This window comes from Drosophila grimshawi, unplaced genomic scaffold, assembly GCF_018153295.1.
Source record: "Drosophila grimshawi isolate 15287-2541.00 unplaced genomic scaffold, ASM1815329v1 contig_311, whole genome shotgun sequence".
Lineage (NCBI taxonomy): Eukaryota > Metazoa > Arthropoda > Insecta > Diptera > Drosophilidae > Drosophila > Drosophila grimshawi.
In genome coordinates this window covers 892,163-911,882 of record NW_025063098.1, presented here as the reverse complement: position 1 = coordinate 911,882, position 19,720 = coordinate 892,163, and the positions used below count along the sequence as shown (strand labels likewise).

At 36.3% G+C, this 19,720-nt stretch overlaps 1 non-coding gene across 1 annotated transcript; it reads right to left on the bottom strand.

Moving 5' to 3' along the window:
* Positions 1 to 18,503: 18,503 nt before the first annotated feature.
* On the bottom strand, positions 18,504 to 18,575 carry Trnap-ugg. The gene has a single exon. It is a non-coding gene; the product is annotated as a tRNA-Pro (tRNA).
* Positions 18,576 to 19,720: the final 1,145 nt, after the last annotated feature.

Below are 19,720 nucleotides of genomic sequence, written 5' to 3'. Positions count from 1 at the left end.
TAGATATTGAAAGACATCCATGCACACATCTTTAAACCCACTGCCATTATACTAATGGAGAACACCCGAGCCCCGTTTAGCATTCAGAGTTCGCAACCTGTTCAAATATTTAATTATTCATAACTTTAAACAATCACGGCGACGTCGGCGTCATGCCATATAACCCGCAGGGCTACCCCAGATTTACCCCCTCCTTGCCCAAAATGTCGTTTACGTCTCAACAAACACAACAACACACAATACAAGGGATACGTCCACCCACCAAACCAACATCAAACTGTTCAACCTGCTTGCGCTGCTGCTGTTGTTGGTAATAACATTGTCGTAAAATCATGTTTGGCTTATCGTTATCCCAGTTGGGGAGCCGAGGCCAGGACGCGGCAACCCAGGATGCCCACGCTGCCCAGGCTGCCCAGGATGCGTGGAGTATGCGAGTCGAGCGCGCGCTGCATTTAAATGCCGCTGAAAATGGCGTGAATTATAGTAGCGTAGGTTAAATGCCGTTAGACAGCCACATAAACTACAACAACAGCAACAACGGCAAATGGAACCCTTTCGCTGCTTGACAGGACTCCCTGTTTTTGGATAGATTTCAAAAATGTTGCATACTCTGGCAAAGTTTTTGCCTGTCGTCTGCTTTTAATTTTTGTGAAATTATTTGCATTCGTATACGCTGACTGACAAACAAAAGTTTACTACTTGCCACAGCACTCCTGCCTCCTGCCTCCTGCCTCCTGTCCCCCGACTAGTCCTTGGTCTGCCTGTTTTCTTGTAATTATCGCTTTTGTTTGTTAGTTGAACTTTTGCCAGGTCTGTTGCCCGGCGGCCAACATACGAAATTAGCGCGGCAAAATTACTAAACAATATTTGCTAGCAGTTACTTCCTCAAGACGTTCCCGTTTGCCACACACAAAACTGCGGCAACATATTGTCCTTTGGCTTTGTCGTCATTTTCTAATTGGCTCCAGTTGCTGCCAAGTTTTCTCGCCAGCCAACCAACCAGCAGGATTTGTGCTTAGTTTCGGCTGCTAATTCAATTTTAATGCTTGATTTCATATTAATTGAAATATAAATTTCCAAATGCGTCTTGACAACAAAAGGGTTGCATTTGATTGTAAACACATTAAGGAAGTGGTAACAAGTTAAGAAAGTTTCAAGATGCTTTTCTTTATGTCTTTTATGTCAAATTTAAAACTTAATTAAAAGGAAAAAATGTATGTATAAAATTTATATATATATGTGTGGAACTGTTTATATAAGTATTAGATATTTAAATATTTAAATGGCTGAAAATAAATATTTATTATTTGTTTAGTTAGTGGATTTAGCAGCCAGGTCTAAGTTCGCTTATTTCTAGTAGATATCAAGTTAGATTGTTATAGTCGACACAGCTATAGGATAGTTCAAACAGACGGACATCGCTAATGATGCTGATCAAGAATATATATATATAATTTATTGGTTCGGAGAGGTCTCCTCTGAAGCACCAAAAAAGGTATGAAACAACAAAAATAATTATTTGTCAATATTTTCAACATATTTTCTGCCATCTTCCTTCATAAAGTGACAAATGGGAAGCCAAAGCGAAATGAATACATTTTATTCTTAAAAATTGCAGAATGGTTCATAATATAAAATAAAGTTGTTGTTTGCTTTCTTTGTTAGTGGAATTAAATTTTAATTAGTTTCAATATTTGTTACTATATAATACAAACTATATGGCTTAAAATGATTCTGAATCTCCTTTTGGCTGTAATTAAAATTAGATAGCATCATTTTTAAAATATTTTAAAATGATAATAATATTGAATATTTTAAAATACGTTTTCGGTATATGATATATGAAAATATCTTGGAAATCTAGAGATTGATAAACTGCCCACTCCAAGACGTTCAAAGAGCATTGCTATTGTGGCTAATCTTTGAAAATTCCTTAAAATGAATTAACTTAATATTAAAAATTATAAAAATAATTTAATATTCTAAAATGTTAATAATATTTAATATTTTAAAATACAACGTTTCGCACAAATTTTGAAAATAGCTTGGAAATATGGAGATTATAAACCTGGCTACTTCAAGACCCTCAAAGAGCATTGCTATTATGGCTAATCTTTGAAAGTCCTTAAAAAATTCGATAACTCAATATTTAAAATTATAAAAATAATTTTAAATTTTAAAATGTGTATAATATTTAACAAATGAAAATACGTTTTGCGCATACTTTAAAAATAGCTTGGAAATTTAGAGATTAAAAACCTGCCCACTCCAAGACACGCAGAGAGGATTGCTATTTTGGATAATCTTTGAAAATCCTTAAAAAATTAGATAACTCAGTATTTAAAATTATAAAAATAATTTAATATTTTAAAATGTTGATAATATTTAATATTTTAAAATACGTTTTTCGTATACTTGAAAAATAGCTTGGAACCTTCGAGATTAAAAACCTGGCCACAACACACTCACAGAGCGTTGTCTCTGCTATTGTGGCTAATCCTTGGTCCCCAAACCTTTTCAGCAATAATTTGTTATGTGCGTAACGTTTATTAAACTAATAATTTACATGGACACACACATTGTCGTTAAAAACAATTTCGTGTGCATGGCACACACTAAAACCTCAGAGATTTATAAGCTGCTGGCAGTCAAAGGAAAACTTCCAAGTCCCTCCTCACCCCACATAAAAAATCTAGTCATAAACATATTTGGAGCGATAAAAAGGTCAGCACCCCGTACCCCACACCCCTCAACCTGCTCCGCGGCAAATGACCGTTGTGCTCTATGCCCTGTAAGTAAACTTATTGAATGTCTTAAGTTTTTTACATCTTTTCTGCCTTCTGCTTGTTTTCATTTCATTTTTATGACAACGTTTAGACATTTTTGTATATATATATTTTGGCTGGCACTGTTTGCCAGTTCCTTTGGCTGCGTTTTGGCCACATTTAGCGTGGCCCCCACATCCGTATTGACATTTGATCTTTATGGGTGGCTATCCCCTCTATCCCCTCTCCTCCCCCCGCGCCCAATGTGAGCACTCGTGTGTTGACTGTGTGTCGCTTTGTTTGTCTGCAGGCATCTTTTTATGAGTCGAGTGTGTTTGCCTTTTGGCTTTGTGCCTGCCATAAAGAAAGCACAAAAAATGGAATACAACTCTTAGAAATCAAACTTATGAGGTCATCTGTTATGAACGCGCGCCCAACTGGCTTCAAAAGTCTTTAAGCAAATAGAACTTTGGGGTTTCCTTTCCGTATGCTCAGCTTGTGTTTTTTGGTGACAATCGAATTTGTTCGCCAAATTTCGTTGGGAAAAAAGAGAAGACTTTAAAGATATTGAAGTACTTTAATACGGGCATAAAATTAACCCCGGGGAATTTGATCATTTCTTCCTTGGTAAGCACTTAAATCTGTTTTATATTAGTTTTAAATAAAGTTTTGCCAAACTTTGTAGATCGTAATTTTATTGCTTGATATTTTTATTTGATTTGAAAGATATTGGAGTGTTTTAATAAGATTATTCCTCTAGCAAAAGTAACACCAGATAGTTTTCTCGTTTCTTTTTTAGTAAACATATTTTAATAGTATTTTAAATTAATTTTTTTTATGGCACACTTCGGAAAGCGTAAATTCACAGCAAGACATTCATAATACTATTAGGATCTAATGTATTTTTAACTATATCCTAACTAAAAAAGTTATATTATAGTCGTATAAAAATTTACTTATATTTTCTGAGATTTTAAATATATTGGATTTTTTTTAATAAGATTATACATTTCTACTGCCTAAAGCAAATTTGTTCCTCTTTTTCTTAATAAGCACTTAAATCTGTTTTATTTTTGGAATAACTACACATATTTTTAAAGTATTTTAAATGGATTTCCTCAATGGTTAACTTTGGAGAACGTAAATTAATTTTTCTGAGATTTTAATGATATTGGAGTACCTTAATCATAGTATAAATCTATATATAAATACAGCAAAAATAACATAAGCTAATTTGTTCCATTCTTTCTTTGGAATAGCTACACATATTTTTCTAGTATTTTAAATTAATTTTATTATTGGCAAACTTTGGAGAGCGTAAATTCATTGCAAAATATTTGTATAACATTTATTTTTAACTATATCCTAATTAAAATATATATATATCAGTCGTGTAATAATTTACTTATTTTTTTCAGAAATGTATTTAGAAAGAGTTTTTATACTACCAAAAAATTAATACCAAGCTCAAAACACTTATCAAAAGAATTTAGATTTGTTATATGTGTGAATGATCATCTACTAAGTAAAGTAACTTTGTTCCCAGAATAATCTAAAATAAACATATATTCAGTATATTATTGCAGTAATTATAAGCTTTGATTAAAGTACTTCTGTTGTTATTACCTCCATTTCCAGCCACTTACTTCAAAAATAAAGGTTCACTAACATGTTTTGCTCAACAAAACTAAATAGCTTCATGGCGAAAGCACTGCTCAAAAACCCAAACACACAGAAAACGTCTTAATCAAATCAGAGCTGCTAAATGGCTGGAGATACCCTCATAAATATGTCAATTAATGGCACGCCCAGGCAGAGACTGCTGCGGCTGCTGCTGCTGGTCTCTTTCTTATCTCAATGAAGACATAAACGCCGTGATATCAATTTATGTCAACGTAAATGGGACTGATTGTGAGACTGTGGGTCTGCATTGTCGTTTAATATATGCGCAACCACTTGACTGCCCCTGGAACATGTGTCAGCGAATCTTAAGTGGAGCTTATGAAACTATTAAAAGGCACAGACAAGAATGCCACATGTCCTTGTCTAGTGTCCCTTACAGCGACATGAACAACCAACTGGCAAACAAACAACAAGATTGTCCACACACACACACACACACACACACACACACACACACAGACACACATGCTGCTGGAGCGGGGGTAATTAGTTTACTACACGCTCGAGGCGTGCCTGATGCTTCATCCCCAACAAACCATCCCCCGCCGCCCCCTTGCCGTTATGAATAATTCAGAGTCAATGGGCAAAAACTTTGACCAGCTGGCTAAAGGTTGAGAGTAACCACAAGACCACAAGTTGAAGAAGCTGCGGCACGGATTTCATTCAAGTCATAATCATTGTGGAGTTCTTAAACGCAGATTACTCATACGCACGGTTGCCGGCAAAGCATTCATTATTTAGCTGCAAAGTCTGACAGCTCAATAAGAAGAGGAATGCTGCTAATGTTAATTGCCTTTTGTACCGCAACATTTGCATAATTTTCTTTAAACAATAAAAATCTAATTTGCCTGTCTCGCATTCTCTCCCGTCACTTACATATAATTTCTTGTTAAATTCATAATTGTTAATTTTGTTGTGGCAACTTTTGACTTGGTTTTTCCTTGCCCGCTGCGCTCTGGGCTTAACTTTAATTAAGAGACAAGTTCATTTGCTGGCTACGACGCTATTTGGCATTCAACATAAGGGTGCAAAAATGGCAAAGGAGTTTCTGTGCTGGTCAGCAGCATAACAATGAAGTGAAAGACCAAACGGGATTAGTAATAATATCACAAAGATATCATTATGTTTTAGTTGTCTGTTTAAGCTCAAATAAAATTCCTTTTTTTATACCCTGAACGAAATATTTTTATATATATATATATACATATATATATTGTACATAGGCATGTTTAGTTTCATGTTCAGAGAACTTTTATCTCGCCTTCAAATAACTCTAACAAAAATTATAAATTAGTTACATATTCATTCAATTATAATAATAATACTTCGAATTATTTAAGCTTTTGTTTTTAAATGTTTTTTTTTTTACATAGTTTGATGGTAATATTAGTCAAAATTTAATATGAGAAAATCAATTAAGATTAATCACAATTTAATATGACAATATAAATTAAGATTTCAAGAATTATTAAATCATTGCATATACGAGAGAGAACTCGTATGAGAACTTTTTGCTGAAACTTTATCCAATTTAAATAGGGTTACAACTTCTCACACAATACTTAAATTAATTATATGTGTTACATATTAATTGATATATGTATAATAATATCACTTCCAATTACTTTAGATTTTATTTGTTTATGTTTTGTATATAATTGGTCGTGATCTTAATCACAATTTAATATGAGAAAATCAATTAAGATTAATCACAATTTAATATGAGAAAATCAATTAAGATTAATCACAATTTAATATGAGAAAATCAATTAAGATTAATTACAATCTAGTATGAGAAAATCAATTAATATTAATCACAATTTAATATGAGAAAATCAATTAAGATTTCAAGAATTATCATTTAATAATAATAATGAGAACTTTTTGCTGAAACTTTATCCAATTTAAATAGGGTTACATTTTCTCACACAACACTTAAAATTAATGGCTTACTATTTGCACAACAGCTGCACAACATTTGGTTATTCTGCTACCAAATTTGGCAACTCAAAAAAAGCAAAAAAAAAAAAAACAATTCGGCCATCATTTTTTGTAGCTTCTTTTGGCCCACAACATGGGAAAACATCAGCAATGCGAATGTTGGTAAACACAAACCTTTTGTAACTCACTCGCGACAGTTTTGAGTTACCCCGGAACCCCTCCCCTCCCCCGGGCTGAGTTCCCACATCTATTGTTGTACCGTTGTGACGTATGAGTCGAATATGTTGCAAATTCAATATTTGCCAACAATTTTGCAGCATTTCTTGTTTTATTTCCTTTTTTGGCAACAGTTTTTTTGTGCACTTTTTTGCACTTTTTTTTTTGGGCATGTCCGAAACGGCAGTTGTAACAAGCAAACAGGACAACAACAACAACAACAACAACAACAATGGCAAAAATGTGTAAAGCAAATAAAAGTTAAAAGCATTTGATGCACCACACAGATGGCAGATAAAAGAAACAATCCATGCAGCGTATATAAAATGAATTTTGTTTACTCTTTCTAAGTAGCAATGAGCAAAGTTGTGCACCAAGTGAAGATTAGATAGATTAGAGGGGAGCTAGAAGTACTCGCAAACAAAATAGTACAAAATTAATGGACATTACTAGACTGAAACACACAAATGACTGTTTGAAAATTAGTAAAAACTCGGATGCTTTGAAACTGAAGAGACACCAGAACACAATCTGGAAGATTGCCCAGCGGTAAGCAGACACTGAGACACTCTGAGCTGGAGACATACACCTTAAATACTAGAGAAATGAGAGATCTAAGAGATCATATATCAGTGAGAGGTGAATCATCGATTGAATGCTTAAGGCACATCCTAGCAGAGAGTAATACGAAAGGATGCAGCATCCTAGGGATGCATGCTATGTGCTGCAAAGACATAGAAGCGCTCAACCCAGCAAAAGATTCTGGGGTTGATGGAGGAGCTATAGGCTCAGAAGTGGACACAATAGATCAAGCAGGTCGCAGTGCAGATATCTTAATTATAATAATAATCACTGAGATATATATTTATGATTGTGTATATCTTATTACAAATATAGACTTGGTGCATTTAACTATCCATATTGATGAGTGATGGCAAACCTGCACACAAAGCTAATATACCCTTTCACTTATGAATGAAATTTTGCACAGTTTGGTAAGTAAATGTGTTGCCTGCTTTTGTTAAGTGGAGGGGGGGAATGGTGGTGCCACATTTCCTGTCTCATTTGGTTGAGCTTGTCCGCAGGGCAACTCTGAAACTGACCGCCTGGGTTGTTGCGTCCTCTGCCCCTCTTTCCCTCTGTTTTGTTCGCCTGTTCGCCTGTTAACGTGTGCTTTGTTTAACGAATCGTGCAAATGCGGGTGGAATCGGAATCGGAATTGGGATTGGGATTGGAATGCTTCACGTGGCATGTGGCAGCGATGAGCAGTTTATTTTTCACATTTTTGTGCATTTATTTGATTGCGTCGAGTATTTTATTTTTCAATAAACACCAACAACAACAACAACAACAAATAAGAACAACACGAAATAAACGAAACTGGCGCCGCTCATTAAATTTTGATTGTTTCTTGGCCATAAAAATCACAGCAAAAGTTTTAACTGTGCCCAAGTCGCGACGAGCAACAGCAACAACAACAACAACAGCAAAAACAAACAACAAATTATGTTGATGGCTACATAATAGCCAGAATCATGCTTCTGGCCAGAAGCAAGTTTCCCCTTGAAACTTTTGGCGTCTAAATAGCAGAAAAACTGACTTCTGACTGGCTGAAATCGCTTTAGGCATTTCGCAAAAATGATGATAATTAGCCGAAAAAGCAAAAAAGTAAAACTCAAATCAAAAACTAAACAAAAGTGCCAAGGAAATTGCCTCAGTCTCAGCCTCGGCAGCGAGGGAGGAGTGTCAGTCATGTCCCAATGTGAAAATTAACTTGTAAACGCTTACAGCCCACCCATTGAGGATTGGCAGGGCAGCAACACAAACACCTACCGTGACCAGGAGGCGTCTCCGGGGACTCGCGACTAACGATTTACAATCAAGCGAAGCGCCAGAGCTCAAAATAAAAACTTTTGCATTTTATTTCGACTTTTGATATTTGCGCAGATTTCTTGTTCGCCACTTTCGAGTGCGATTAAATTTGTTTTAATGGTTTTTGTTCTGGGCGTGTCAGCAGTGTGGGTCGCAACACTTAAAGTTTGTTTTTTAATAGCCGCAGTTTTGGTTAAATTCTGCGGTCGCCGCGGCTTCCTAATTGCGGCCACAACAGGCAACAAACCATTGGAAGCACTTTAAAGCCATTTGGAAAGTTGCTTACGAAAGCAAACGCGAAAAGGATTTTTGCTAAATCGAAGAAATGTTTCTGTTTATTATCAAATATGAAATTCTTAAGGATTATGCTTAAGCTTCACATTTAAAAATCTTTGGGTGCACTTCTAATCAAGTAAAATTTAATCAGATTGACTCTCAACTTCAATGATAGCCATACAAATTAACCAAATACAAAATAAACAAAAAATTGTACATAGTAAGAAATTTTTAATTACTTGGTGACCTCTTTATTTATTTTATTTATTTATTTATTTCACCTAAAGTCCATCGACACAAAAAATACAAACAGTCAGAAAAATGTAAATTAAATTAAATGTATAATAATATTTAAAATTATATGTATAAATTAAAAAATAAGAAATATTTATAATATTTCTGGGGATATTTTAATGCAAAATGAGCCAACAATTATTGTGTGAAATTGGGAAAACCCAGACAAATTTAATTGATAAAATTAAATTATATACAATTTGCTTTAGTTACTTCCATAATAAGAAAATATAATTAATTAAAAATATTAATTCTTCAAAAGATTAACATTAGAAACAAGTCCACGCAAATAATAAGACATTTATTTTGAATTAAATTATTGTCTTAATTATTATTAAATTTTTGCTAGTTAAGCGATTTGAATTTTTCACTAGAAACGCGAATCAAAATATTTAAATAAACTTTGTTTTTAAATTTCTGTTTTAGTTGTGGCTTGAGGAAACAATCAAAATGAATGTGTACAGTTAAATAATTTTGCTATCAACGCCGTCACACGCTGTCCAGTTTGCCCAGCTTAAGGACATCCCCACACACACACCAACACACACACACACACACCACAAATGCACCTTTGTCAGAGTCTAAAGCTTACACAATCCCAGTTTTCAGAGTGTATCCCCCAAGTAACTATAACATTTAAGCAGCTTTGCGCAAGTTGTGTTCGCCATTTGATAGCCTCAGAGAATTGGTCAAGTACGCAAATGAATTTCATATAAATATATATATATATATATATATATATATATATTCATAGACACAAATGAAAAAAGAATTTGGCACAACCTTTTTATTTTTATGGCAGGCAACTAGCAAGGTTCAACGACAGTTGACTAAATCATCTAAGGATTTGCGTTTATCACAAGCCAGCCAACAGTTTGTGTCGCGTCTCCGGTATTTTTGGGGCACAGGAAATTGAAAATTTCCACAAGTGAGTGCGTGGGCATGTGCGGCATGTGTGGCATGTCAGCGATTCCAGTTCGAGCGAACCCCAGGGCCAATAACATTTACGCTAATTTGATAATCTGCACACGCACAAGGGTTAAACAAGTTGCCCCCGCCAAAAAAACACATTTGCATAGCAGCAACAGACGCACCTAATTGGCTGCAATGGCACCCGAGGGAGCTCGAGCTGACCAACAGGGCATGCTTATGGCATCCCAAATCCCAAATCCCAAATGCCGAGACCAGTATCCCTTTCACATTATCAGCGCGTTATCATCGCATTCTTTTTACTCTTGAGCGGATTTGGCTGCTTCTGGCTGCTAAAATTCACTTGCGGTCAGCGAGTTTATTATTTGGCTGCCTTTTATTTTATGCTGGCTTATCTGTTTTGTTAATGTTATTATTGTTTGTTGATGTTGTTCTTGTTCTTATTGTTGCTGTTGCAAAAAGCTGTTCTTGCCACGCTCGCCTCAAATCGTCTTCGTAATCGCTTTTACACGCTTGACTGCAAACCGTATTAGCTGCTGGTTTTTAGATACTATTTCGCTTATTGTTGTTGTTGTTGCGGGTCATGCAAATAAATAAAGTGTACACAAATACATATATTTACACAAGTATAAGTTAAATTGGCTTAAATGGTATTTGATTTTGTGCTGAATGTGATAGAATTGTTTGTTGACATTGCCTTTAATTTAATTTCAATAAGTTCAGGCTATACAATATTACCACTATTTCACTGGCATGCGGGAACTTACTAGTGAATACTATATATATTCATATAAAGCATATCTTTATTAGGATTTTTAATAACGAAAGACGGATGGAATATATTTTTAAATTAATTTTAAAAAGAAAATTGAACAAGCTAGACTGCTCTTAAATATTATGAAACATATTAAAGGCTTGTGGAAATTAATTTTTCTAAATGATAATAAGTTTTGGCTAAATCAAACAATTTTTCTTATCCCAATTTGGATCCGGGAAGATTACATACATATATATTTTATATTTTCTTACTATTGGAAATCTATTTATATCGACATTCGCGAATAGCGTACCGTTATCGATAAAATTAAATAAACTTGATCTGCGCGTGGTATACGAGAACTTGTGCTCCAAATTTAAAATCTGCACTTGTTATAGTCTCTGAGATCGACTTGATCATACAGATGGGCATGGCCAAATCGACTCGTCTCTTGGTGCTAAACTAGAACATATATGCCTAATGCTTCCTTTTGTCTGTTACTATTTCATTGTACTCTTTTCCTTTTTTATAAGGTAATGTTATATAACATAATACGTGGCAGTATCTAGTGATGTAGTAAGACTGTAATATAACATCTGCAAACTAACATGAAACGATGTACTTAACATTGGTATCGATATCGATTGATAAATATTGATTGTGTGATCATCACCTTGAAGAAGCAGAAGAGAAGAGTCGTGGTGAATAAAGTAAGGTAAATAAACGCGTTTTAAAAAGAAAGATAATTTAGTTTTGACTGCCGCAAATAGAACATAATAGTTAGCTTATTTAGGACATTATAGATTTCAATCCCACAACCCTTTCATAAGCTCTCACACTTTTACAGGCTCGATGTCTGCTGCTCGCATTTATTCAGCATAAGCGGAAATATCCGCCCTGTTTTGGCAAGTGCACAATCTGTCTCCCTTCACATGCATATTTATAAGTTACTCATACGCCCCAGGGGCAAGTGTTTGCTTGAGATGTGTCTGGGGTCTGTTTGTGTGTGTGTGTGGTGTGTTGCTGTGTGTTTTGGTGTCCTGGTGTGCGACAAGATTTATGTGTGTTTTCTTTTTCTGGCGCTGAACATTTTAACGCCTGCAAATTTGCTAATTAATTAGTTTAAATGTGTGCAGTGCGGTAAAAATGGATATGTCTGCAAGGGAAAACAAACTAAGGTAATTTTGCTAATTTAATAACACGTACATTTCGTAAATTCGTTTAAATCACAGTCAAAATCAGTAACAATACCATATACAGCCAAAATGCCGACACAGCGGGTCGTAATTAATGTGTTTATGAGTAAGAAGCACACGCGACTACAGAGCGATAAAACACGCGTCGAAAAACGCGCGCGTTTTTTACACGCATGTAATTTGTTGGAAATTTGCAGCCCTTTTTTTGTGGGGTGCAAATACTTTTTGGGGGGCAAATAAAAAATTAATTTAACGCATGTTTCTCGTGCGGCGGGTCGGTCCTCGTATAATGAAATTGATTTAAGGTTATTAATGCGAGCACTCGGCAAATTCCAGGCTGGCGCTGCCTAAGTAAATGTTTGGCATTTCATAATGTTGCTTCAACCTTTAACGTCAATTTTATGCAAATTATGTTATGTTGACTGCGGCTGCTGTAGATTTCTGTGTGGGTGGCCAAAAGAAAAGCTAGGGGGCGTGGCTGCAACCATATAGCAACGGGGCGTCGCTGTAAACTTTTTTTTGCTGCTGTTGTTGTTGTTGAAGTGGGTCTGGGTGTTGTTATTGAAGTTTTTGGGCGTCTCTGCCAACTGCCGACTGCCGACTGCTGACTGCTCACTGCTCACTGCTGACTTATTCAATAAGCCAAGTTGAAGTATGCCCCATGGCTGGTAGCTGTTGTTGTTGTTGTTGCTGCTGCTGCTGCTGCTGCTGCGGATGCTTAAGCAAATACCGTGTGCCTTGTACGAATATGCAAAAAGTGCAAATAATAATAATAAAGAGTACTTATTGTTTGATTTATGTGTCTGTGTGTGCACAACATAAGCGTAGCATGAGCAAATGCTTCCTATTCGGCGTGGAATTAATGTTCAGTAGGCAAAAGCCTCAATCTTGAGTAATTCTGGAGGAGCTTAACAAATGGAATAAGTGATTTCTTTCTGATATTACGAATATCTCTACTATTAATTAACTCTGTTTGCTTTTGAGACTGCAAATAGTTTAAAGCTGCGATTGCTAAAGATTATTGTATATGTTACTAAAATCTATCTTGTAACATGACTAAAAACAACATATTTTTTTAATTTCAGCTTAGGCTGACTTCAGATGTATTATTTATTTCATTTCGCATGATTTGCCATAAATGTTGCTTAGTTTATATTTGACTAGTTTGACACTGAATTGAATATTTAAAACACTCTAGCTTAAAATAAATATACACGCACTGAACAAAGCAGACTATTGAATACTTTAAGCTTTCAAGTCTCTAATTACTCAAATATTTTATTATATATATTATTGCATATCTAAGCTATATAGAATAATTTGTATAATTATAGTGATATTATAGGATACCTAAAGTATAGAAATTATGTTTTTACAATCACTGCTTCAGTTGCAGCACACTGCTTAATTTAAGTCAACTCTACTTTATTCTAGCTTAAGGTGTTATTTTCACTTTTTCTGTTGCTCCCTCTCCCTTTCTCTCTCTCTCTCTCACTCTGTCAGAGGCACTGTTGTGTAAGCTAAGCCCTGCCATCAGTTGCTACTGATAAAGTCACCTTTATTTGTCAGTCTTAGCACCAACGGCTGTCAGTTCTCGATGAGGCGCACGTACAATCCACGCCCCCACGCCCACTGTCAATGTCCAACTCAAAAAAAGCCGAAGCGTTAAACCGCACACACCTATCATGATGTTGATGTTGTTGTTGTTGTTGATTTTGTTTCCGTCACCTCTAACATCCACCCAGCCAGCCAGCCAGCCACCCAACCACCCAAAGTTAGCCTACATACAGTTACAGATCCGGGACGCTTGCTAAGTGAGCCATTTATCTTCGCAGGAACCTCAAGCGCGACACAACAACAACCACAGTCAAAACAAGTAAGAGTGCTGCCGTCGTGTGAGCTCGACTACGATATACTCTGCATTCCAGCTGTTACAAATATTCTAGTTTTATTGGCATTCTTTTCTTATGGCAGGCAAAGGGAATGCAGAGTAAAAAAACGAATGCAGCGCATGTAAAAACATTTATTCACAAGCCCGAACTGACCCGAACTGGCTGCCGACAAACACGTGAATATTCACACATACATACATACATACGTACACGCAACAGTAGGTAACGGGGCTCTGCAGAGTACACACAAACATATTGCATATACAATGCAATACATACATACATAAATACGCCCAGGCATTCGTAGATAACGGGGCTCTGCAGAATACACACAAAACAATCGCTAGCGTCGATAATCATGCCATCTCTTTCTCACACATGCGCTTGCATATTCATTAATGCATTCAGAAAATGCTTGTGGCTGCTGATAGAAATGAGATCAATAAGATAATATATTTTCGGCCATTACTTGGCAGTTTCTCACCCGATCTTGATGCAACTTAGGCAGTTGATTAACAAAATACATACGCATATAATGTATTAATTTCAAGATTCTGCCTTTAAAATTGTAGCATTTATTGCTATCGGAAATCGAAGCCTATTGGTATTCGAGAAACGGAGGCAGTTTTCGATAAAATAAAGCAACCTTGATCTGCGCCGGGTATACGAGAACCCATATTCTAAATTTTCCGGCTCATATAGTCTCTGAGATCCGCGTGTTCATACAGACGAACGGACGGACGGACAGACGGACATGGCTATATCGACTCGGCTGTTGACTCTGATCACGAATATATATACTTTATGTGGTGATGCGTCCTTCTGCCTGTTACATACATTTGCACAAAACCATTATACCCGTTTCAGGGTAAAACAGCAGCAACAATAACAACAGCAACAGCAACACTGACATTTCCTACACGCGTCATCCAATCCAGGCAGACGCCAATAATGCCGTACTGAAAATAAAACGATTTATATGCCGCAATACCACGCAACAGCAACAACAACAACAAGAGAACATTTCAGCGCATTTCGTTTTTCGGGGTTTCTGCCTTATCCCAGGACACATCAATTGAACAGTCGCAGCAACAACAACAACAACAGCAACAACAACTGCCACAGTAAATGAAACCCCAGGAAAAAAGAAGAAGAAAGCAAAATCGAAGATTGCTATCTTTGACGGCTTGTTTTCCTGCCTCCCCACAAGCCTCCTGCCGTGGGCGGGGCAGCCATTATGTATTGGCGTTGAAACAATTTGAACAGCCCAACGTTCCCAGCGTTCCCAGCAAAACAGTTGGCAAAACAAATGAAAGGAAGTCGTTTAAAAGTACAAACGGACATTATTTATCGCTCAAACCATTTAGTCGTCGCAACTACTCGAAGAGCATAAAAAAGAAACCGGCTAAGACCTCAAAAGTAGCCCTCTTACCTCTTACCACTTGTTGTGGTTGTTGTTGCCTGTGTCTACTTAGCTGTAATAAATGGAAAACGTCGAGTCCAACAACAACTGCCCCACCAACACCACAGTGCATATAATTTTTGGACTAGCAATTGGATTCTTAGCCGCAGCAACTAAAACACAGATGCAGATAGAGATAGATATAGAAGCGAACAGATACGATAATGTAAGGGATGGCCAAATCGATTGATTTCTGCTTACTTAAGCAGTTTTGCGATAGATGCCGGATAAGAGCAGCAAGTAATTTACTCTCTTTTGTAATTGGATTGGAATGAGAACTTGGGGTGTGTCACTGTGAAATGAGTTTTTGTTCGCTTGCTTGGGGTATGGGTAGAAAGCAGCTAAAATCAAGTGAAACAATTAAAATTATGGCTGTACTCTATAGTATGGATCAGTCTATCTAATGGGTCTTTCTTAACATTATTTATTTATACATAATCGAATAATAATGATAATAATCGATATGAATAGTACAAATATTATTCTTATAATGGATCCAACGGATCTTAAATGGCTCTTAAATAATCCTTTCATTAATTGAGAAAAATTATACATTTTTTTATAATAAAAAATAAGGAGAGATTAACTCGATATTAGGTATATTCCGAAGATTTGTCAATAATTTAATTGAAACTTCTGTAAGAATTAGTGGAGCTGACCTAGAGATTGCCCCATTTCTAAGAAACACTCTCACCGAATTTGAGAAGCCGTTAGTTCCTAGTTGGAAGATCTTAAAGAAAACTGGTACACAAAACATCAACTTAGCCTGCTACGTATCATCTATTGTCTAGTCAGAAGATAAGTAGAGAAACAAATTTCAAGGAGTTCTTAGACAAGCCATTAATGAGCTTAAAAAGTGACTTGATTTTTGATGCAAATTAAGAATATATATAATTTATTGAGTCAGAGATGTGTTAACTTTAACTATTGTTTGTTTCTCATATGAGTTGCACAATAAATCAACTTCTTTTAGTTTTTTTTTTTTTGGCCACCCTCTCCAATGTGTCATAGGAAACCGCGTGGTTAGCCCATGCCGAGGAGTGGAGGGCATTCTCCATAGCTGACCACTGTCGAGGCGAACACACAAACCTCGGGCATCTTATCGCCTTAAACCACTTTAGTGTCAGCCATGATGACAGCGGTCGGTCCGGCAGCGGACTAACTGTGAACATTGTCGCCTTTTTTTTTTTTTTTTTTTTTGTTGCAGTCGCCATCATTCAGAATGCTGTGGTTGTTGTTGCTGGTGTTGCTGTTGCTGTGTGGGCTGACCATTTAACGGGAGTTGGCTGTGGCAGTCGTAGCATGTTGTCTGTTAACATGCCCAGTGGTCTTGTCGACATTGCGATAAAAAACACACACACACACAGTCAGTGCGAGGAGCGACGAGGAATTTACGCTTTTGGCCATAATGAGGGTGATTTTCGTATTTGTGGTAGATTTGTCCACTTAGCAGCCTGACCACTGCCAGAACTTGCTTTTTGATGCTCTTGCAATTTGCTTGGCTTGGCTGTTTGTGGCAAATCATTTGTATATTCTCACAGTGGATTATGCAGATAGGCCTGCCCTGGCCTGGCCTGGCCTATCCTGCTGCTCCTCGCTCACATGATGATAATGTTAATAATTTGTAATGCCTGCATATATATAAGTATTTTTTGTGGCTACTTTATATGATGTATGTAGGTGTGTATGTTTGACAATGATTTGTGCTAATGAGAGAGTTTCACATTTCCATTGCTTGTTCCATTGTGCATTCAATTTGTAGACAAACAACAGTTGCGGGCGCTCATTTAATTGGCATTTCGGCTGAGACGGCGTCAACTTTTTTATTAAAAAAGAAATAAGGAATTTCCATTTCGTATGCATGCAAATGAAAACCCGCAAATTCAGGACATTTTCACTCCATTCCAATTCAGTTGATTTTCATTACCAGCAGCGGACTTAACTGAAGTGTACGGGTCCGCCAAGTGCTCAAATGTGTATACACAATTGTCTACGGATTTTCAATATTATTTGCTGCGGTCTCCAAAGCATTCGCTTTTGTCCCCCCCTTCCCCCGTCTCCCGCTCTCTCACCCAGACACCCCCAATACGGCAGCTGAACCTGAAGCTGAACCTGTCGCAGAGAGCTGTCTTGGGTTCATTGTGGACAGTCGAGTCGATGTTCATTGTGCAACCGATTTCAATTGGGCATTTTATTTTATATTTGAATTTTAAAATTCCTTCCGCACCGGCGACAGCAGGCGACAGGAAAATGGACAATTTGTGTTTTTGTGGCAATTGATTGGCAAATATTGTCCGGCCAAATGGGCAATGCGAAAGGTTTACTGATTAATACGCAGTGACAGCAAGTCACGAAAGTATTTCTTGGAATTTTATCAAGGCAGCATTAGAAGAGGGGGATTTCAAAATAAATAAAATATAAAAACAATAATTAAAATAAATCTCACACTCACTACAAATTATAATTGTTATTATCGATCTGATTATAAGAATTGAAATTATTTTATTAAAAGTATTTGTATTTGAATGTATTCAAAGTATTTGAATGAGCAAACTTTGCACTTAGCTGCTAACAAATTTATATGACAAGTCATGCATGGGGTATATGCACCATTTAATCGGCTTAAAGTCGGCTATAAAAAAGTTGGCCAATTCGTAAGTTGCATGCAAATTACAAGCAATAAAACCAGGCACTGCGATGCTTGAGAAAAACTTACAGAGGCGAGGCACTGGCACTGGCACTGCCACTGGCACTCAGGCAAACAAAGACGCCCACAAGCCAAAGCGATTATTCTTTATTGTTTAGACAACGATGGCAAAAGCAACAACGCCAACAACAACAAGAACTGTAACGAGAATAACAAGAAACAGCCGCTTGTAGCAATTCTCACATCATACGATTGGCATTGAGATTGCGTCTTGGTATTGGAAATTCCCAAGGCTGTCATATGCAAGGACAAACAGACAGACAGACACATGAACGCTAGGGATATGTAAATTTGTCACTGAGCAAACAAACAAACAAACAAAAAAAAAATAATAAAGGAAAGGAGTGAAATAATCATAAAAATGTCATGTCAGACAACGTGCAGAGGAGGGCATGGTAGCAAATCCTGAATTGAATTTTTATCTATTGTATAGGCAATAAAGTCACATTGTCAACGCCTGTATAAAATTATTATTATTTACATTGAGAGAGCACAAAAAAAATTGGAGATACGGGCTCAACCGGGATTTGAACCCGGGACCTCTCGCACCCAAAGCGAGAATCATACCCCTAGACCATTGAGCCGCTCATGCAAAAATAGATATTTCGACAAATTTTTATACATAATTTCTGCATCTTGCAGATGCTTTTGTCATGCATTATTTACCTAAGATAGATAGATACGACTCCAACCGGTTTTCTTTATCTTATTTGCTTTCGTCTCCCTCTGCCAAACTTCAGCTATTTTTTACTGTCGGCATTTTTGTTTTTTATCTTTTATTAATTATAGGTTTATATTTTTTTTAATATATTTTACCCTTATCATTTAGCCGCTGATTTATTGACTTTTAAACGCTGCACTTTCTCAGCACGCAGCTGACTCATCAAATTTGTTTTGTCTTTTCCCTTTTGGCAATGCTTTTAATTTAATTTGAAAAGTTTTGCCTGCCCATTTGGCGCATTAAACCCTTTGACCTCCGCCCAAGCAGCCAGCTGGGCAGAACAAATTTATAAAAAAAAAATAAGGCAAAAGACAACTCATAAATAATTATGATAACTGTCAGAATTTCTCGCAGCTTTCGTGGCACGCTACAAATTGCCACGCCCATCAGATTCACCTACTCTCCAATGACAATGATTCTAAATGGGCTTTGCGAAGAAATCGGATGAAAAAATGAGACAATTAAGCTGCTAAATTACTTAAGGCTGCTCTGTCAAGTTGAGCGACTAAAAAATCTTTTGGAATTTTAAATCTTTAAATCTTAGAGGAGGAATCAATATATTTATGCAGCTCAGATGTTAGATATGTTATTCATCAGAGCGGAGTTTTAAAATAAGAGCTTAAAATGTGCCTGAAAAATATAAGCGTGCACTTAAAGATTCCTTGAATAGTTCAGGTTTTTGTTATTATTTATTTATTTATTATTATGAGCAGAGAGTTGGATTTCATTTCATTTGTGTAAAAAAATACTTGTAGTGTGTAGTAAACACGATGATATGAAGTTTATAATCGAACTCTCTGCTCTGACGAGCTGGCCTTTATTTAATTGAATGTTCTTCGACATTTGTTAGTAATTACATTTGTTACTTATCTAATGCAACCGCTTGTAAGGCCACTGCAATGTGTCTCCTCTGCTATCTCTAAAAGTAGCCTCAAGTGTCCACTATCTTCTAGCTTCTGAGAGCTTCACATGTTCGTACTTGAAGAGCTTTGAAAAAATGTTGATGTA